The following is a 24151-nucleotide window of genomic DNA, read 5'->3' as shown; positions in this document are numbered from 1 at the left end:
ACTATTAGTTTACCACCTATCCCCCTGCGACATATTCTAACACGTCGCTAATTTTATGGGGTGACGTGATACTCCATTTTGTGGTGTGGGAATCACGTCGCTGGAGACAACATTTTTTGTAGTGTCGGTATTATATTTCTCGATATTATTTGACATGCATCATATTAAGTTTGTGGTACATATATGTGATTCATGAAAGCTTTTATCGATACACGATGGTCATTCAATTTATGATATATGTTGATTGTTTAGCTTAATGAATAATAAAATAATAAGAAGAGACAAATTGGTATGTAACATAAATCTTGAAACTTACATAAGACTGTGTTAAAATTATTATTAGTTTAGAATGATAATTGAATTAATAAATTATATCCTGTCCATAATCTACAATACAATTTACATGTGCATATCTTATGTATATACTGCACTACATAGTGACATGATAAATTATATATTAACGGAATATATTGGAACACAGTAATGAATGTTATGTCTAATATATGTTTCTGCTTTATATATTGGATCAAAATTGGTTTGTTTAATGTGAGAATTACAACAAAAATTGACACTTGTTCGAATTTGAATCAAAGCAACAACAATAATGGGCGCGCATTGGCGAAACAGTGCCATTGGACCAATGTCTTGTTTTTGTTTAAATTCTTTACGAAAAGGTATATGTTTCCTTGAAACATTGTATGGAAAATTAAAACCACAGATAGGTTGTATCTGGTCGGAGTGGAACCAGACACCTGTTGAGAAAAATTGTCAATGAACCAATGCAACTTTCATATTAATTTTTTAATGAAAAAGTATTGTTGATATGATACGTGCACAAGGTATATGGTATATAAAGATCATCTAAAAATGGATCATGATTTTTATAGACTTTTAAATTTGGAGTCTAATATAACTATTGAATCCTGAGATGTGGAGTTATGAGAACCTTATCAAGGAGGATAAGGAATTCGAAGAACCTCGTGAGGAAGGTTCTTCGCAGATTGTTGAAACAAAATTGAAAGTTCGTCAATGATTGTTGAAAACAACTCGAACTTCAAATAAGCATAAAGTCTTAAAGGCTAAAGATATAAGACCGAACAAAATCTATTGTTGACATATTTCTTTTACCTAGTAGAAGAAAATAGTGAGAGTTTAATTTGTTCGTAAAATTCCTATTAATTTTCAAGTGGAAGATGATCCTAAGATTTACAATGAAGAAGTAAATTCAAGGGACTTCTTTTAGAATGATGTTATCCAAGACGAAATAAATTTAATAATGTCAGTCATACTTGGGAACTTGTTGATCTACCTAAAGGATCAAGACTCGTTGGATGCAAGTGGGTGCTTAGAAGGAAGTATCATAGTGATGGTTCACTAAACACCTACAAGCATATATTAGTAACCAAGGGTTTTTATATAAAAGGAACGTGTTGATTATTTCAACACATATGCACCACCAACAAGGATGACGATAATTAAAAGTATCGCTTACATTAGTTTCTTTACATGATCTTATTGATCAAGTAAATGTCAAACGACATTCCTGAATAGAAATCTTAATGAGGAGATTTATATGGAGAAATCGGAAGGTTATGTACTTCCTACTAATGAACAAAAAGGTGTACAAGCTTGTTAAATCCTTGTATGGAATAAAACAAGCACTGGGACAATGAAATTAAAAGCTTGACTTTATCATTGTAAGATTCTCCGATTAAATTCAAAGAGTTTATCATCATCAAAAAGGGGGAGATTGTGAAGAGTATCTTATATCTAGTTTTGATGAAGACAAAGGTTATCAAAGGAGAAAAGGATCAAAAGTGTCATGCACGCCAACGATGAAGTTGACCAAGAAGGTTTAACATAGAAAATCAAGTGAAGATTTGAGAGAAGTGAACATAACCAAGATACTCGTTGTAGTTTTTATTATACTATTTTAAATTGCTCATAATCTCATCTCTCACTTCATCTAAAATCTTCTTACATCATTGTGCATGATTATCTAAAAATATTTCTTCATCTAATTCTTGTGACAAGTGTTTGCACACAAAGTTGTGTGAGAACATTATTATTTTCTTGTCTCCATGTTGATTATATGTTGATCATTATCAATGAGTTGAATGGAACTTTAGAAACAAAGAGGTTTCTAGATTCGACATTCAAGATGAAAAGATGTTGAAATAATATACACCATTTTTGATCAAAGTAAAGCGAAATAGTGGGGTTAAAAACATAGTCAAACAAACTATATTGAGAAAAATTCCATATTCAAGATCTTGGATTATTTGAAACTCTTTTGGGGATCAAAGTAATACGAAATAGTGGGGGTTATGAACTTAGTCAAACACACTTTGTTGAGTAAGTTATTGATAAGTTCAAATTGCCACGTTTCAAGAAACTGAATATTCAATTTGATCTTAGTGTAAAAATGATGATGGAAGATTTGTGGCTATATTAGAATACGCAAGTGCAATTGGTTCTCTAATGTAATGTACTAGACTTGACATAGAATTTGCACTTAGTAAATGAGTAGATTTACTAGAAATCCAAATGGTGAGCATTGGAAGGACATCACAAGGATTTTCGATTATCTTTTAAAGAAACCAAAATCTTGACCTCCATCATGGTAGGTTTCCTATCATATTAGAAGGATATACCAATATGAGTTGGATATCGAGTGTTGGAGATCATAAAATTACAACTGAGTGGATATTTACACTAGTTGGAGGTGAGATTTCTCGGAAGAGCAAGAAACAAACATGAATCACTCTCTTGACCATGGAACCATAGTGTGTGGATCTCACTTCCACTGGTCAAAGAAGTTAAATGGTTGAGGGATCTTCTGTCGGAAGTTCCATTGGCTAAATATAGTGTTTCAAAGGTGTTAACACAATGTGTTAGTCAAGCCAATTTAGCAAGAGAATTCAGATAAGTGTAAAATGGAAAGTCTTGGCACTGAGGCCTTAGACATTCATGAGAAAATTGATTAAAGATGTAATCATTTACTCGCATATATACGATCGATCTAAAATTTGGGAAATTCATTTACTAAGCCACTGGCCAGAGACTTAGTAAAAACAACCTCAAGAGGTATGGGGTTGAAACTCCTTGAGTAAGAGTTCCGACAGCGGTGGCAATCCAATCTTACGTTAACAGAACATTAACCTCAAAATTTTCAATGGGTAACAACAAGTCGTTGATTTGGATAATTGTCGAACATTTCGTGATAATGTTGACCTTAAAACAAGGGTTGAGTTTTATTTTAAAACTCTTAATGAAGTTCAATACCGAGGGTACGTGTCTCGTGGAAAAGACACAATATGAACTTCACCTATGTGAATTTTGAGATGGTGCCATCTCAAAGTGAGAGTTGGAGTTTCTCTCATGAAAAATTCATGAAACAGGATAGTATATGGCCATAAATAAGTGCTGGGCGAGAAATGTAGGCGAATAACCCTTAAAGAATGTGTGTAATGTAACGTCGGTATAATCATATGGATTAATGGTTTAAAAGCATTGCTACCTAATATTCCGATTAGACTTTGCGTTATCCTTACTAAGATTAAGTTTAAAATCGAAAGATACTTAATTGTATTAACATGTGTTTGTTTCCCTTTTTTCTGGAATTGATCCTGTCATTATTAGAACAAGTGGGGGATTGTTGGAAATTATTAGTACTTAATAATATTTAATCACCATGAGTGTGTTCCAAAATGACAAGAAAAATATCTATGTGAAGTTTATATTTTGAATATGAAAATAGGCAGCACTTCGTGAAGTATTGCAATAGGCAGTTTGTAATTTGAATCAAAAATAGGAAATACTTCGTGAAGTGTTGCAGAATGAAAACATGCAACTCTTGGTAAATGTTGCAATAGGCCAAGCATTGTAACTTTTGGAAAAGGAATTGTTTCACGAAGGGTCACTACCTTATGAAACAATACTAAAGTGGCCAATAAAAACCTCATTCTGGATTCAGAAATCAATAACAAAAATGTACATATGATAAGCCTATTATCTTCAATAAAATTTCAGACACTCTTCGCTACATCCGAGTTTTCATTGGTCTTACGCAAACTCGATAAAAGGCTGAATTATCCTGGGTATTCCTGTGTTCCAACTCTAAGACATATTGAGAGTGCTTGAAATACTTATAAGGAAAGTGATTTCGCTCACAATTCTAGCCTCGATTCATTCGATTGAAATTGATTTTCTAACAATCTTATAAGTATTTATATAAACGGCTATTGAGGTTTCAATTTCAAGCATCAAAGAAATGAGAGAATAAATCAAATCAAGAACACTGAAAGAAAGAGCACGAGGAAAAATTGGTATTAACTATCCGGGTACATTTTGTAACTCTTCCGTAAAAATTTATATAATTGTAAAAATCGCAATATTAAGATAAATTTATTATCGGTATTATATTTCTCGATATTATTTGACATGCATCATATAAAGTTTGTGGTTCATATATGTGGTTCATGAAAGCTTTTATCGATACACGATGGTCATTCAATTTATGATATATGTTGATTGTTTAGCCTTGATTTTCTAACAAATATTATTACTAGTTTTTTTGTTTGGTTTGGTTATACCACCACCAAAATTAATTTTGAATGAATTAGTTTAAATATTTATGTAAAAATATTTGATATTAAATTTAATATTTATTAATCTTCAATTAGTCAACGACGAGGTTTTCCTAAGTCAGCAAATATAAATTTTAAAAGAATTGATTCAGTTATTAAAAAAAAGATAACAACAATGTGAATTTTATATTTTATTTTATGTTATGATAAATGTTGCTTCTTTGTTTGAGGTTAAAAATTAAAATTGATTGAGAATTAATTTTGAAATGTTTGAATGCTATAAGTATAATTAGTTTTGCTTTTTAGAATTGATTATCAGAGAAAAATTTAATCGAACTAATTCATGTTGATTTTGAAAAATTAAAGAGTTTTTACGCAAATTAAACCATTATTATTTTATTGATATTTTTTATGGTTAATGTCGAAACTTGATTTAAGAATAGGAGTGCAAACCTTATATTAAGCTAGCTACATTGAAAACTTTCTTGCTATTATAAGTATCACATGTTCATATGAAATTCTTTAATTATTTGTCAGTTGTTACGTGGAGGCTCATAAACTAAGAATAGATAAGAAAAAAAAAGTAAATTAGTATGCTTTGGATGATACTCTTGACAAACTCAACTCTTCAGGTAAAAAAGGAAAAGAAATACTACTACAAAATATATCTATTGTAACATATTTTTACCTCAGTTAATCAAATAATCAAAATAATATCTATTATTTAGGCTTATGCAATTTTTTCAATTTTATTAAAAGATATATCACTACAGTCCATAATAATAACAACCGTTGTGATATGTTAAGGTTTACAAATTTCAAATCTCAACACCAATATTTTTCTATACAACAATAGGCGTGTCCATTAATTTCTATATTTAAATTAAAATGAAAAATAATTTCACCACAGTTGAATTTAGCTACCGTGGTTATATGTGATTTAAAATTAATATGTTTTCTCTATAGTTTGTCTTCTCAACCGTGGTAAAATGTGTTTCTTTACAATTAAAACAGATCAAATTTATTTTATGTCCTTCAGAACACGAGTGTCATAGCGAAGAACAGACAAAAGCGATAACGATACCGACTTCCAAACTTCATCTTCTTACCTCTTCACTTCTTGTTCAAACTTCTTGTTCTTAGATGTATCACTGCGAGCATACATGAAAGGCTTCTCTTGGACACAACCTCTTCTTCAATTATGATACTTTATCTTTTTCTTCATCTTTATCTCCGTTCATGTTGAGTTTTAGGTTTGGGTGTTGTTAAATGTTATATTGTTGTAATTGAACCATATTCCTATGTTGTGTGTGTATGAGCCTCTAGTATGTGAGAGTGTTATTGTATATATGAACCTCTATTATGTGAGTGTGTTTGTTGTATGAACCTCAAGTATATTATGTGAGAGTGTTGTTGCATGATCCTCTAGTATATTTGTGTTGTTGTGATTGAGTGATATTGAGATTGCTTTTATGTTGTTGGAATGTTATATATTATTGTGATTCAATGATATTAAGATGAATATTGCTCTATAATTTATTATGTTGTTGTATTGTTAAACGATTCTATAAGCTTTTGATATAATTTTCAAAATTTATTATGAATCGTAGTTGGATGAAAGCTGATAAATTAGTCCCGTTTATGAGAAAAGAGTTCTTGAATTCCTTGAATACGCGGAATAAAATTTTACCAACAATAATGAACTTTTTTATTGTCCTTGTGTTGTATGCGGGAATATCAAAAAAATTTAAAGAAAGAAATATTCTATCACCTTTGTTGTGATGAAATTTGTTAAAATTATACAATATGAACGTGGCACGGTGAAATAGCTATAAATCAAAATGTGACGTTAGAAAGACATGAACTTGATGAAGATATAGATGATCGATTAGAAGATATGATCAGTGATTTTGAAGAATCTTCTTTTAGAAAAGTCCATATTTATGATACCCTTTTATATATGGGGTACACAAATTTTACAAGATTGTCTGCAGTTTTATAATTATTTAATCTAAAGGTAAAAAGTGGGTGGACGGATACAAGTTTCACGAAATTGCTTGAATTGCTGAAACAAATGTAACCAAAAGATAACAATTTGCCAAAACCATGAATCAAATATTGACATTTAAAGCGTACTTTGGAGAAGTTTCTTTTTTTACCTACACTAACAGGTAATTAGGTCATGTTAAAATAATAATATTAATTATTTTTAATTATTTTTTCGAGATTTATTCAACTAATCAATACTCATTGGTTTTATTTCTGATTTTTCTCAACTACTCAATACTCATCAATCATTCAACATCATAAACACATATTCATAACACATATAATTTATTTATTCTTTCTTCTTTTATTAAACACAATCACAAAACGGAAAAGTAAACTAATTTGGAATTCGTATTCAATTTCTTCACTTTTTTCTTCTAAAACAAAAGGCAAAGTTGAAGAACAACACCATCAAATTCAACAACACCAAATCATTATCATATTTGTCATCCATCAACACCAAATTCTTTCTTCTCAAAAATTGATATACTTTTGAGAAAGATTTAGATCTAAAATTATTATTTGATGTGTATAGATCTGAGTTTTTGGATTTGCATTTCTCTAAATATGAGTTATAATAAGATCTATAAACATCAAATGACAATTTTATATCTGAGATGAACAAGTATTGAATTCAATGACGGTAACACGCTAAGGTAAGATCGGGAAACATATGAGATTAATCTCTTTTATTTTTTAAGATTTGTTAAACTTGTTTTTCAGATTTTGCGGTGGCTATGTGATTCCTATTTGTGATAGAAACTTTTTTTGGTTGGAATTTTGTGATAACTCTGTAATTGTTTTTTCAAACTTGTTGTTGTATATTTTTTTTTGAGATTATTTTGGTGAACTTAAATTTTTTTTTCCAAATTTGATACACACCTGATTTTTTTCTTCAAATTTAGAGAATAAGTTATAGAAAAGATATTATATCTATGATAATAATTTTTTAAGGAATTCCTATAAAATTTTAACCAAAAAGAGAAGATATTAGATACGAATATAATTTTTTTGATCTGGTTTGTTTTTTTCTTCATAGTTGTTTATATCTTAATTATTAAAGTTTTCACTCTTTCTTGAAGCATTAAATTTAAACATTAGAAAAAAGGAGGAAATTCCAGAACTTCTTCTCAACTCTCTCTGGGCCGACAAACTGTGGATACATGTGGTTTAACTGATTTAGGTTTTCAGGGACAACCCTTCACTTGGACAAATGGCAGGCAAGGAGATAACAATATTCAATGCAGGTTAGACAGAGCCTTAGCATCTCAAAGCTTCCTCAACAGATTCAGCCCTTTTAAAGCTACTCATCTTCCTAGGTTTGCATCGGACCATGTTGTATTAAGGATTGAATTGGAAGCGGATTTAGGAACAAAAAGCAAAAAGAGAATTCATTTGTTCAGATTGGAGGAGGCCTGGAGTAGAGATAAAAAATGTGAAGATTCAGTGATAGAGGTTTGGAATAGTATGCCTGGTAATGGGGTTTCCAAGATTGTCGGATTGCAAAGGTTAGAAGATCACTTTAAAGAGTATAGAATAAGTGATTTGAAGTAGGAGTTGAGGAGAATTGAAGAAATTCTGAACAACGTTAGCAATTGGGATGGTAGTGAGGAAGCCATTGCTCATAACAGAGTCCTTAAAGAACAAAGGAATAGGCTATTGCAGGCGGAGGAACTCATTTGGAGGCAGAAGAGTAGAGCAGTTTGGCTACACCATGGAGATAAAAACACCAAATTTTTTCACAAAAAGGCACAGCAGAGAAGGAAAGTTAATACGATTCTGAAACTGAAAGATGAGTCTGGCTCTTGGTGGAGGGGGGAGGAAAACGTGGAAAGACTATTAGTCAATTACTTTGCTGATTTGCTTTCTTCTTCTAATCCTATGAACATAGAGGAAATTAGTGAAGTGGTGCGAGGAAAGGTTAAGGAGGATCACTATCGTTGGTGTGAGGAAAGATTATCTGAAGATGAAGTCAAAGATGCTTTGTTCCAGATGAGCCCCATCAAGGCTCCTGGGCCAGATGGCTTGCCTGCTCTATTTTTCCAGAAATACTGGCATATCGTGGGATAGGATGTGATTCAACTGGTTCTGGACATTCTGAACAACAACAAAGACCCTGCTAGTATCAACTGTACCCATATAGCTCTCATTCCTAAGTGTAAAAACCCTGCCACTCCAAAGGATTTTAGGCCTATTAGTTTATGCAATGTTGTCATGAAGATTGTCACTAAAACCATTGCTAACCGTATTAAACCAGTCTTGCCGGATATAGTGGATGTGGAGTAAAGTGGCTTTGTTAGTGGAAGGCTAATCACATATAATGCCCTTGTGGCTATGGAATGCTTCCATTGGCTTAAAAAGAAGAAGAAAGGTAAGAGGGGAGTGATGGCCTTAAAGCTTGATATGTCAAAAGCTTATGACAGATTGGAGTGGGCTTTTGTGGTGGAGGTTTTGTCTTCAATGGGCTTTCCAGAGTCCCTGGTTAAGAGGTGTATCTCCTCAGTTTCATACAAGATCCTAATCAATGGGCAACCTAGCAGTGTGTTCCACCTTTGAGAGGAGTCTTCGACAAGGAAACCCTCTCTCACCTTACTTATTCATATTGTGTGCTGATGTCCTTTCAGGTTTGTTGAAGAAGGAGGTAAAGGAGAACATGATTCATGGCATTAAAGTTGCTCGTCAAGCCCCGATCATTTCTCACCTCTTCTTTGCTGATGATAGTCTGCTGTTTGCAAGGGCCTCGTGTAAAGAAGCTGACAGGATTATGACTATTCTCAAATCTTATGAACTCTCCTCAGGACAAGTTGTTAACTTAGACAAGTCATAGGTTTCATTCAGTCGAAATGTGCATGAATTAGATAAAGATGTGATCCGTGAGAGGATGGGAGTAAAGACTGTTGATAACCACTCAAGATATCTTGGACTGCCAGTGATTTTTGGAACATCCAATAAGGAAGTTTTTTCACTTGTTGTTGAGAGAGTCTGGAAGAAGATAAAGGGATGGAAGGTGCAATTTTTGTCAAGAGCAGGGAAGGAAGTTTTGATCAAAGCAGTTGCTCAAGCCATTCCAACTTATGTGATGAGTTGTTACAAGCTTCCTGAGTTTGTTTGCAATGAAATTGAAATAATGATGACTAAGTTCTGGTGGGGTTCTACAGGTGGAGACAGAAAAGTTCATTGGATGAGCTGGGTGAAACTGTCACAGTCTAAAGCAAATGGAGGTTTGGGTTTTAGAGGCATTAGTGAGTTCAACCAAAGTCTTCTAGGAAAAAAATACTGGAGGCTATTAAATTGTGAGGATTCTTTGGTTAGCAGAGTCCTAAAAGGTAGGTACTTTCCTAGAACATCAGTGGACAAGAGCACTAGAGGTTTTGCCCCCATCTATGCATGGAGTAGCATCTTAAGTGCTCAAGATCTCATCAACTCTGGCACAAGATGGAGAATTGGAGATGGAACTCAGGTCAAAGTGTTTGAAGATAGGTGGCTGCCAAACAATCCAGATTTCAAAGTCAAGTCCCAAAGAAGTTTCCTTGCTGAAGACTGCAGAGTTGCTGACCTTATTGATGAAGATATTAAAGTGTGGAAAAGAGATCTGATTTTCCAGGTTTTTGATCCTGAAGAAGCCAGCCAGATAGTCAGCATACCTCTGTCTAGAGGTCCCTTGAGTGAGAAGTTAATGTGGAATCATGAAAGAACGAGGGAGTTCACTGTTAGGTCTGCTCATCACCTCTGTAAACAGATTAGAGAGTCTAAGAACCCAGGTCCTTCACGCCCTCCTTGCAAGAAACTTTGGCATCTCATTTGGAAAGCTCCAGTCCACCCTCGTGTGAGGAATTTCCTATGGAGGACTGCTAAAGACATCCTGCCAACAAAGCACAATTTGATGAAGAAAAGCATCGGGTTAGATCCCTCTTGCCCTATGTGTAGCATGGCTGTGGAAAATGGTAGACACTTATTTATGGAATGTGAATTTGCGAGATCTGTGCTATTCTCCTCTATCTTAAGTTATAGGATTCCATCTGATCTTGAAGTGAATGACTGGCTGCAAAGTGTCATTGCTTGTGGGGATGTTTTTAGCTCTCAGGTTATATGCAATGCTGTGTATAATATTTGGAAGTCTAGGAACTTAAAAGTGTTCCAAGCTAGAGACACATGTCCGGTCAAGGTTGCTGTGGATGATGTGTCAAATGTCGAAGAATACAATTGGTGGTTTAAGTCCAAAGGTGTGGTTAATGGTGAGAGTGGTGAGACAGAAACACTGAGGAAAGATGTTCATGTGATTCATGTAGATGCCAGCATTTCTCCAGAGGGTTGGGTAACAATGGGTTGTGTTATCAAGGACTGCAATAATAAAATCTCAATCTCTGCCTGTCATCGAGAGGAGTTATCAGTTGAGGCTGCAGTGGGTGAAGCCATGGCAATTCGATGGGGACTTTGTCTTGCTAAAGATCTCCATTTAAAAAAGATCATTATAAAATCTGATGCAAAAGCTGTGGCGGATTGTGTGAATGCAATGCAATTGAATGTTGTTTTAGAACCTTTGATTGTGGACATTAGAGTCTTATTAAGTGATTTCAATTTCTCTTCTTTGTTGTATCATAGCAGAATTTGTAATGCCCAAGCCCATGACTTGGCTAGGTTTGCTTATGTTGTAGGTTCTAAAACTTGGTGTGGAGTCTATCCAACTTGGGTTACTCCTGACTTTCTTTCTCATTAATGAAAGTGTTTTCCCATAAAAAAAATTTAAATTTTCAAGGTTCCAAATCTCTACGTCTTTCTGCCTAGGGGTGGGAAACGGGCATGCCCGCCCAGTTTAGGCTAGCCCCACAAAAGCCAGTGAGAAAATGGGACGGGGCGGGGCAGGCATATTGAAGAGTGCGGGTCTAAAACCTTGTCCCGCCCCGCAAAAAAGTAAGGGAGGGGCGGGGAAAGCCCGCGGGCATTGAACCTTTTAGGCCTAAAAATAGTAAAATTGTATAAAAAAGCTCATGCCCGCAAAAGCCCGCAAAAAAACGGGGCGGAGCGGGGCGGGCACATGAATGAGAGCGAGCCTAAAACCTTGCCACGCCCCGCGAAAAAATGCGGGTAAAACGAGCTTTCCCCGCAGGTCGGGCCCGTTTTGCCACCCCTATTTCTGCCTATGTTTTTTCATTCTTTGCCTTTCTATTTTTCTTCTAAAATTTTATGTCTCTTATTAAAAATTAAAAAGCAATTTTTTTTAAACATTTTTTTAAATGAAATTATATAGATAAAAAGGAAACTTGATACAATAGAGAGGAGGGACTAGGGCGAAACCCTCAACCAGAAGTGAATCTGAAGAAAGGCAAACCTAGTCTATTTTTTTTACAAACTCTTCTCTAAAAAATAGCGGAATAGAGCTAAAAAAAATCGAATAAGTGATAGTCAGACCAAAGTTAGCCAGAGAATCTGCACAACTATTTCCTTCCCTAAAAATATGAGACACAACAAACGACATATTCAAGGTTAAATTCACACAATTTAACCATCGATTGTGAATATGCCAAGGAACCAAGAAAGGAGGTTTGAACGCACAAACAACCGCCATCGAATCCGTCTCCAACCAAAGGTTATGCCAACCCTTCTCATTGGCGAACTCAATTGCCGACATGGCACCCGAGAGTTCGGAGATGAGAGAGTTTGATAAACCCAAAAAGTGAGCAAAAGCACCTACAAATTTCCATCGTTGTTTCTGATAATGCCGCCACAAGCTGAAATACCGGGGTTATTAAGGGAGGCACCATCACAGTTAATCTTCATCCAATTTCTTGGTGGAGGTTTCCAAATTTCTTCAATAATCCGCGGGGCTCTAGGCGGATTAATAACAACTTTGAAGAATTTCAGAAATAAAAAGTCATGCATATTAAGGTGAGAAACAACCTTAGCATTGTTGCCCGCCACGGAACACGCCGTCAAAATAAAATTTATGGAAGCAGAAACCGGAACAATCTTTTTTTTGAATCTACAGCAGTTACGAGCAAACCAAACTGCATTGAAGAGATAAATGATCGCAACATTCAGCACCAACAAACACTGCTCTGACCAAACCTTGTTGCAAATCTTCCAAACATCATCCCAGTCTTTGATAGAAAAATGAATATTCAACGCCGAGAGCAGCCACGACCAAAGATTAGTAGCATAAGGACACCCGAAAAACAAGTGATGATCAGATTCAACATCACGGTTGCACAGATTGCACATGGAAGGGAAATAGAAAAGTCTTCGCTTAATCGGCTCATTAACACTGTCTTTGAAATTTTTTTGGCTTTGTTTCTAAATATGTTTACCATGAAATCTGGATTTGATCATTATTTTCAAATTTGAAGGCACTAATAGAGGGGAGGGAAGGGGAGGGGAGGTGAGGGGATTTTTTTAATCAGATAGGTGTTTGGTTCAAACAAGGGGAGGGGAGGGATTTTAATTAAAAATATGTTTGGTTCAAGAGGGGAGGGGAGGGGAGGGGAGGGATTTTATCAATAATTTACATTTTTATCCTTATTATCTTATATAAGTAATACAATATGATATTCAAATTTGAAAATTTTATACATATTCTTTTGTTAGTAAAATTTCTAATAGTGACTAAAAAGTTATAATTTACTACATAATGTTAAAAAACTGAGTTCACTCAATTCGAATAAAATGATAACAACTTTTAAATCGTAATGAATTATTTAACACATCAAATACATAAAATAATTTATTATTAAATATAAATAGTTTGAATTTTTTAATAAAATAAATAAATAGATTAAAATGAAAGATTTAAAATTTGATATAAAAGAAAATATGTAAGGATACATAACAAAATTAGAAAAAAATATAAATAAACATAAAAGAGTTATAAAAAAAATCAAAAAACTACAATGGTTATGATTTATATTAAGGACAAAAAATTTAAAATAATTTGAAGATGGAGAATAATTATAATAAGTTGATAGAAGCAATTAAGAAAAATCACACAGAAGAGAGTAATAATACAAAAGAAAATGAATAATTTTGAAATATTAAAATAAAACTAAGGATATTATAGTAATTATAATAAGTTTTAAAATATCAATCTTCAGATTCCCTCCCCTCCCCTCCAAATCCCCCGATTTGGGGGAAGCAAAAAGTGTGTTTTGGAGGGATTTTGCTCCCCTCCCCTCCCATTCTCTCATAAAATTTGAACCAAACACATTTAATTAGAAATATTCCCTCCCCTCCCCTCCCCTCCCCTCCATCTACCCCGAACCAAACACACCCTAAGTTTTTTTACAGATTTAGTGATACCAACAATTGATGAGTTTGAAATTTGGATTTGATAAATTTTGCTATTATTCAATAGAATTTAGATGAAAAAATGAAGAAAATGAATTTTTTAAAGATGAATGAATGTTTGAAAATGAAGAAGATGAATGTTTGAAAATGAATATAAAATAGAATTAACTATCCAAATTATTTATAAATAGATTATTTAATATAAAAAACATTAAATAATTATAATTAAAACTGGATAAAAAATTACTAATTAATAACAAGTCATCCATCAGAACTGAATGAATTAAATAATAATATATCAACCCTCAAAATTATTGTTTAATGGGTTTTTTAAGTTAAAGTGTCTCAGCGGAAGAGATTGTAATTTTCGGAATGAAGGTTGCCTTTGAGTGTCCTCAGTTTGCTACTTTTAACAATTTTATTGTTTACTCTATTAAAATTTAAACCTTGGTCTTATTTTAAAATCACAAATTGCAATTTATAATTTTTATAAAGTGTGGTTTATTTTAATTTTTTATTATAATTTTTATAAAGTGTGGTTTATTTTAATTTTTTATTATAATTTTTTAAAATTTTGAATATCATTTAAATTTAATTTAATGTTATTTTAAATAAATTTCTTTAAAATATTATTTTTTTGATATGTCATTTTTAAAAAATTATATAATTTTGATTATATTAAAATTTTTAATAATACATATTTAAATAATTAATTGTTAAAATTATTCTTTTAATTTGTAAAAAAAAATCAATTCTATAATTTTGTTTAAAAGAGTACTTTCGATAGATAAATGATCTTCTAAAGAATGATCGTCTGCTAATGAAAAAACTTTATTAAAAAAAATATATATTTCAAACAATTAAGATGACGAAGAAGCTTCCGTCAAGAAAATCTCTAAAATAAAATATGATGAAGGATTTTATAAATAATGTCAAATGGAGTTAGACCCTTACAATTAAAAAAATTAAAGTTCTACTAAGACTAAGACTAACCAAACAAATCATTTTTTTTTAACTGTATATTCTTTTATATTCATATATAATTATTTCTTAATCAAATAAAAACAAACAGTTGTGTTATTTGTAAATTATCTTTTCATACACCGTATGTAACAATAAAGCAAAATATTGGTTGCACAAAATCTAAAAAAATAGAAATTAATAAAAAAATAGAAATAGTATATTAAATGTACACTTATACGGGGTAGTGTTCACTTATAGTGTATAAATATCTTTTCCCAAAAACAAAATCTAAAAAATCTAAAAAAAATAAATCAAAATTCAAAGTTAGTATTCAATTTTTTTATTGGGGTCCATTATTATTATTTGCCCGGGACACATATATATATATATATATATATATATATATATATATATATATATATATATATATATATATATATATATATATATATATATATATATATATATATATATATATATATATATATATATATATATATATATATCCGTTAAATACTTTACTTTTTTTAATAAAGTTTTAAAAATTCACTAATAAAATGCATAACGTTTAAATAAAAACCAATTAGTATAAATATTTCAATGTTATGTATCATATTAATTCCATTCTATTTTTATTTGTTTCGAGTATAAAGTTTTTTAGTTTAATCTTATAAGGTGCAATAACATATTTTAGATAATGTAAATAATGATCAAAATGTGAAGTTTGATTATTTAAAATATAAGAATAATCAAGAGAATTAAATCATAGTAGTCTTAATCCATTTGAGACCATAAAAGACACACATTAACCGACTTTACTATTTCTTATTTTAAAACAAAACTTAAATGTTTTATCTTTAATGATTAATACTGTAACAACATAAAATATTTGGTAAGATATGAATATCATTGTTTTGAGCCACGACTCTAAGGATTTATTCTGGAAATTTCTTTACCCACCTCCCTCTTTTCTTGGTCACCTCTGGTGAAAAACCCAAAATACCCTCACTTCGGAAATGCATTTCCGAAACGCTTATTTTTTTTTCAAAATTTGTCTTATTTCGAAAATACACTTCCGAAAATACGAAAAAAAGGTGTTTTTCGGAGATGCATTTCCAAAAACACCCCTTTTTTGGGTTTTCGGAAATGCATTTCCGAAAACACCTTTTTTTTTTGGGAGGGGGTGTCTTCGGATATACACTTCCGAATTTTTTTTGGGAGGGGGTGTCTTCAGATATACACTTCCGAAATATTCCAAGACCAAATTGGTATTGGAATGTTTCGGATATACACTTCCGAAAGAATTCAATAATTATTAAAAAATTAAAATCAAGGTGAATCAATACAATTAATAGGTATAAAATCAAGGTGAATCAATACAATTAATAGGTATAAAATTTCCTAAACAATTTTGAAGTTAAAAATTATTTTACTAACTTATATAAATCAAAAACATCTTAATTTCATAAGTAAATTTTGAATTATTTAAAATTAAATATAATATATAAATATAAATATAATATATATATTATAAATTAAAACACTCATTGTTTTAATTTTTATAATTATTATATAAATGTATAAATATATTTATAATTAATATATGATAATTATTATATAAATATATAATATTTTTTATAAATATATAATAATTATTATAATTATTATATAAATATATAAATTAAAACACTTTTTTTTAATTATTTTTGTAAATATATAAATATATAAATAAAAAATTATAACTCATTTTGTAAGTGAAATTATTTTAATTATTTTAATTAAAATTATTTTAAATTTTAAAATATGAATCAAAATAGAAATATATAATAATTATTATTCATAACTCATAAATTATATAAAAATATATAATTATTATTATTCATTACTCATAAATTATATCAAATTTATGATAATTGAATTAATTAATATCCTAAAATTAATTTTTGGGATTTTTTTAGATTTTTTTTGTTGTTTCGGAGATGTATCTCCGAATTAGTCAAAATCCTAATTTTTGGGATTTTTTCGGAAATGCACTTCCGAAAAAAAAATATTTTGGAAATGCATTTCCGAAGCGGGGTAAAATGGGATTTTCGCTGGAGGTGACCCTCATAGGAAGGTGGGTAAAGAAAAAATCTTTATTCTAAGTGTTATTTTTCAAAATCAAAACTACCCAACAAATTTGTACTTGTTAATCAAAATAGAAATAAATTAGAACTCTCAATCATTATGTCTTCCTGAAAACGAATTATTTTATCACATGTAAAATCTTCGACTTGTGAGGCTATCAACCTTCTATCATATCAAACTTTAAGGCTGGCAAACAACATTGGTCAGTGTCACACATAACTAGAGGTTAACAATTTCAATACTCAATCAACAAATATAAGGTGTATGACAAAAAGCTCATTTGCTTGCTTTTTTCTGCATTTTGCAAAAGTGAGAATTTCTAAGATTGCCTTGTTGGAATTTGAGTAGTCACAAACACTACAACAACTTAATGTTGAGATCAGAGAAAAATATTCCAAATCAACTAGCCTATGATATGTTGTGATAGTGATACTAGAAGTCCTTCCAATTGTATGAAGGGCTCCAGAGAGAGAAGTTGTATAATTTCACCAACTAGAACAAATCAGGAGGAGGAAGATCTTTGATGGGTCATTTTATCCACAAATGTTTCATTGGATTTAGATACATCAGCAGCCTTTGATCCTTCATATACATCCATATACAGTAGTAGCACTAACTTAATTATGAGTATCTTTATCATCATAAATATCTAGAATATTTGAATTGACACACATTGCACAATCCACTTGAGTTGCCTCAGTATAGTAGTTAGCATATAGTAGAACTAGTAAACTACCCGTGCTGCCGCACGGGTACATTTATTTGATATTATATATATAGTTTATTTAGATATTTAGAATATTGAATGATAAGTATAATTATATAAAAAATTAGATATTCATGAGTTTGTATAGGTTAAAATAATTTTGTATTCAAATGCATATTGAAAGCAATTTTTATCAAAAAAAAATTTGTGTGAATTTAACTAATCGTGTTCCGTTACAAATAAGAATTGTTAATTAAAATAAATAGGTTATTTAATTGATAGTGCCCCGTGAGAAAAATAGAAAATTTTGACATTTGAAAATAAGAATTTTGTGTCTCAAATAAGTATAATGTCAACTAAAACAAAATATGTATTTTGTTCATAGTGATCCGTGAGAAAAGTAGAAATTTTGACATGTGAAAATAATTTTTTTAATAATTATGAATAATTTTGACATTTGAAAATAATTTTTTTAATAATTATGTTAATTCAATTTATTAAAATTGTGAGCGAAAAAATAATTTCTATAAAAAATTAATGATATTCATGAGTTTGTATAGGTTAAAATAATTTTGTTTAGTAAATTTGTATTCAAATGCATATTGAAAGCAATATTTATCAAAAAAAATTTTGCGTAAATTTAACTGATCGTGTCCTGTTACAAATTTATTTAATATGATATAGATTTTATTTAAATATACATCTAAATTTGAAATGAGTTATTTAATTATAAAATGAATAATAATAATTTAAATTTAATTTGAATATTTGAAAATAAAAATTTTGTGTCTCAAATAAAGATAATGATTAATTAAAATAAAATGATTATTTTATTGATAGTGCCCCGTGAGAAAAATAGAAAATTTTGACATTTGAAAATAAGAATTTTGTGTCTCAAATAAGTATAATGTCAACTAAAACAAAATATTTATTTTGTTCATAGTGATCCGTGAGAAAAGTAGAAATTTTGACATGTAAAAATAATTTTTTTAATAATTATGAATCATTTTGACATTTGAAAATAATTTTTTTAATAATTATGTTAATTCAATTTATTAAAATTGTGAGCGAAAAAATTAAAATAAAAGTGAAAATATTTGAGAGAAAAATGCAAGAGAGAAAGAGAGAGAAAAGTAAGTAGAAATGAAATGAAAAATAAATGTGGAGAGAGAAGTGAGATAGAATAAGAGTAGTGTAAGAAAAATAAGAAAATAAATATGAATAAGAAAGTTGAAATGTAAGAAAGTAAGTGTAAGAAAAAGAAATGTGGGGGGAAATTTGAAATTTGAATGAAAAGAAGAAAAGGAAAAGGTGAGGATATGTGGGAAGTGTAGAAAAATAGTTGGTTTATGAAATGACCAAAGTAACCCTTAGGTAGAAAATTAGTTAAAAAGGAAGGGCAATAATGTAAATGTGCAGGACTATTGTTTTGATTGCTAGATAGTAGATATTGAAGAATCTATCTGCCACCTTTAAAATTATATTTGACTGGGTAATATTACCAAAATATTTTTTTAATAAGAAAAAGTTAAATTATAAAGATTTTTTTACTATTTTTATTTCTTGCAGAATTTGTTATGGAGTGTACAAAAAATTCCGAAGTAAATACACTATTTGAGGATTTTAGAGACGGTTTCAAAATAAATGCATTTTCAGCAACATTTTAAAATATTGATACTGAATTTTATGCATTTTTATTGCATTTTTTAAATATTTGGTATTATCATTTTTATTAGAATTTGATATTAGATATATTTTTTATATATTTTTAATTGTTTAATTTTTTCCTGCAAAATTTACTGCAGGTTGTAGAAAATTTTTCCAAGGAAATGTCACCTGCAAATTTGAAAGATCGGTAACTAATTTCATGTATTTATACTGTATTTTTAAATTTTCAATAAAAACACATACTTCATTTTTTTAAAAGAAATTAATATTATGTATTTTTTTAATAATTTTTTTAATGATTTGTTTTTTAATTTTGAAATAGGCCTGAGAAAATACATTACGTGCGAATGTCTCTGCGGATTTTAAAATATATGTATTTTATATATTTTTATTGAATTTTTAAAACATTAATATTTACTTTTATGTATTTTTATAGTATTTTTTAAAAAATTTGATTAAAACGCATACTAAATTTTTAACATCACTACCGAATTTTTCTTGTTTAAGAATAAAATTTGAAGGTAAAAAAGGAGAAAGGTATTGATAGATACGTGTGTAGTGTTAAAATATAATTGTGGGGTGTAAAGTAGATTTTTTTTAAATATTTGATTAGAGATGAGTATTTTGGCCTGCCCCATTCGAGGCTGCCTAATATATTGTGAGGTCATATAGTCATATCCCTCGAAAATTGAAAATTAGTTTAAATTATTATTTATAATGAAAAGATAATATAATTCAATTAATTTTATTAAATATATGTAATTATATTTTTAAAATATTCAAAATAACATGTTATTTTAATTTTCTTTTTTGGTAATTTAATTTAAAATATTAATTCAACGAGGAGATTGTGTAATTATAACCATTTTAATCAAATTGATAACAATATATTTTTATTATTTTAAGAAACCAATGCTTTGTTAATTATATATAAAATTTACCTTATTTTACTTTTTGTGATTTAGATCTTTTCATAAATTAATTTCAATTATTATTGATTTTTTAGTTACAAGGTTTAAAAAGAGAAATAAAAGGTCTTCAATTTCAAAAAGATGAAGCCTTAAATTTGACCATGAAATTAATATATTGGTTGTCTTTGTGAGAGAGTGTGAGTAATTTTGAAAAGCCCATTTCCATGTAACATATGCTTGATCTCTTGAATTAACTTAAGATACTTATAAAATATGTTGGTTGTAGTTTGCATAAGGTTAATATAGTGGGAGAATCTATGTAGCAATTTGGCTCCTTGAAAGCATAAAGCTTCTCTTCGACTATATAAAATCCACCTTACTAAGTATGGAGTAAAGATCCTCTCTATTTTTTCTCTCCATTTCTCCTCTCCATTACTATAGTTTTAAAAATATTTATAGTGTATTATAAATAAGTGGACCCATCAAATGTCACATTATTGCATTTATATTTATAAAATTTTAGTAATTGACGAAATGGAGAAGGGAAAAATGGAGAGGATCTTGATTCCTAAGTATGTGTTTGTTGCCGTCACATTTTTTTTAACTATTTCACCGTGATTCTTAGAAGCATATGGGAATAGCTTTTGGGCTACCGTGATTTTGACATTTTTTAAACATAGGCTAAATATGTGAGCAGTTGTAGATAATATCGTCATAACTTACTCTAATAGGTGTTTTGAGGCAACCTCTATCAATATTTATGATAATACAAAAGATATTGAGGGAGTGTTCAACCAATGTAAAGCTATATGATGATGTTTATAAGGGAGACAGAAGTCAAATTTATGCTTTCTTAAACCTACCAAATAACGACAACAAAATTAATGTAATAATATTTAGGGATCACAATTGTACTCATTTTTAGCGAGTACTCTAAAAAGTCACCCATAATAGATAGGAAAAAACTCGTAAAATAGATACGAGCATGGGCACGAGAAATTACCCACGAAAATAAGCGGGTACGAGTATCTTGGTATGTCACTCCGCTCCATACCTGCACAATATATATTTATATATTTTATATATATATATATATATATATATATATATATATATATATATATATATATATATATATATATATATATATATATATATATATATATATATATATATATATATATATATATATATATATATATATATATATATATATACTTGTACGCATTTTAATAAAGGAGAAAATTTAGATACAATTTTTTAGGTGTGATTTTTACTATTTTCCAATGAAAATATGACAATTGTACTTAAATATCGTATAAGGAGTGAAAATATGATAAAATTACATATGTGTAGAAGGAAATTATACATTTCTCTTATTTTCATTGGAAAATGGTAAAAACACCACCTAAGGAAATGCATATAAGTTTTCTCCTTTAATATTTTTTTTTGTTTATTTCTTAACTAAACAATAACATTCTTGATTTTTTAAATATTGTTAAAAATTTAAAATGAAATGATAAATTATAATTGATCGATAAATTTTTTTATTAAAATGCGGGTAAACAGGTACGCGTATGGATACTTAGGTACCCATAGGGTATGGGTACAAACGTTGATGCCCGCGCGGATATGGACTCAGGTACGAATATTTTTTCAAACTGCAAATATGGAGACGAGTACTATAGTACCTTATCCTGACCCTGCCTATTATCATCCCTAGGAATGGTCAAAGGTTTTATATTTGAGTCGTTTATAGCTACCATGAGTTGTGAAAAACTTTGCGTTATAAAATATGATAATTAGCCAAAGTATTTTGGAGTGGTTGCAATATTGGACACAATAAAGGAGACTCGTCCTCCAAACCACAACGAGTGCACAAAGCCAAGGAACTTAAAGTATGATAGTGTAACACTAATAGGGTAGGGACTAAGATGTGGAAAGCGAGCCAAACCAAAACTTTTTTGTATGGGGGATGAAGTTGTGGATATATGTACTTGCAGATATATATATATATATATATATATATATATATATATATATATATATATATATATATATATATATATATATATATATATATATATATATATATGTCAATTGATTTTAATGATGACAACTGATGAAACAATTTTGAAGATGGAAACTCCATAAGTTAAACAAATTTTGGATGTTGAGAGTTCTTTGTGACAGGGGAGTTGATGAAACAAGCCTCATCAATTCAAGAAATCAATTAATTGCTAATTAAGTTGATGAATCATGCAAAGGATCTTGAAGTGTGAAAGCTCGCATGGTCATGCGTTTAGCGTCTTATAGAGAAAATAAATAAATTGTAAAAGGTCAAAAGTAAGTCTTGAAATACTAAGGCAATAACACACACGCACACATAAATGTTTTTCAAACCCTCTATGATTTCATAAAACTTATTGAAAACCTATCAAGGCTTGCATGAAATTGATTACGAAATATTTATAATCAATTATGGAAGTTTGCACGATGTCTAATCGATTAAAGACTTGGTCCAGTCCATTAGAGTTAGGTAAAAGACCTCTTAATCAATTAGAAAAGTTTTTAATCGATTAAACTATATAGTTGTTTTAGAGTTTCCTCTTTTGAATTAAGATTTTTGTATCTTGAAAGCTTTTATTCAATTACCAGCTAGGGTTAATCGATTAAATCATTTAATTGACCTACACATCATTTTCTTTTTTGATCCAAAATATCTCCTATGTAAATAAGGCTTCTTTTCATTTTATTGTACACTGAATTTTTGAATATAAATCATTCACTACTATGAGTAAGGGCTTTAAACTCAGTTGGATAAAGGGTTTTGCCCCAGTTTAGTGGGTAGGGGTAACAAATGATGATATGGAAAGTGAGCCAAAAGTTTCGTTGGTTGAACTGTCAACCATGGGTAAAATGGCATTAGTCATGGACTTAATCCCTAGAAATAACATTTTTTTGTTTTCTTAAATGCAAAGCGCGCTACTTTTCCTCTCGGTTTCTTTTACTACCCAATGTGAAAGGTGTTAGTGGAAGAGTTTTTACATAGGTTGGGAGTTCCTGTTGGGTGCAAGTCTGAGTGGTAAAGTCTCACATCGACTATTAATGAATGAAATGTTGGAGATATATATATATATATACATATATATATATATATATATATATATATATATATATATATATATATATATATATATATATATATATATATATATATAAGAGGACCCATTTACCTAATTCCTTAAGATTTTGGGTGGAGATGTGACGTCTCCCTCTCTTGTGGTCCAAGAGCATCAAGCGCCCGTTGGTGCTCTCGACTTCCTATAGACTCTCTAAATATGGTATGAAAGTCTAATATGAGAAGGGACCGATTATTTGTATCGAATGTCTTTCGGACATGGTGGTTGTTAAGCGGCATGTCCTGTTGTAGTGTCCATAACGAGTTAGAGTGTTTGTCAATGGCGGTAAAAGCATGTGGATAAAAGAGCTTTCGCTTGAGGGGGAACATAATGGGTGGGCTCACAATTGAGGAGGAGATTTTTGAGAAACAAGTGTGAGTTGTGTTGAGAAACAAATGTGAGTTCTAAGTCCCATATTGATTGAATAAGTGGAGGTTTAGCACTTTATAAGTGAGGGGACTCATGCACACATTACCTTAAGGTTTTTAGTGAATAAGTAGTGTATTTTTCACTTGTTTGAGTGAGTCTATGACTTTTAGATTAGTGTTTGACCCAATGTGGATGCTTTCCTCTTCATGATGACCTATCAGTGGTATCAGAGTCTGAATTCAACTTGGTAGGGGAGTGGGAGTTGGATTCAGTGTTGGATCCTATTATAGGATGTGGGGACTAACACTT

This window comes from Vicia villosa, linkage group LG2 (genome assembly GCF_029867415.1).
Source record: "Vicia villosa cultivar HV-30 ecotype Madison, WI linkage group LG2, Vvil1.0, whole genome shotgun sequence".
In the NCBI taxonomy this organism is placed as follows: domain Eukaryota; kingdom Viridiplantae; phylum Streptophyta; class Magnoliopsida; order Fabales; family Fabaceae; genus Vicia; species Vicia villosa.
This window is presented reverse-complemented; position numbering follows the sequence as displayed.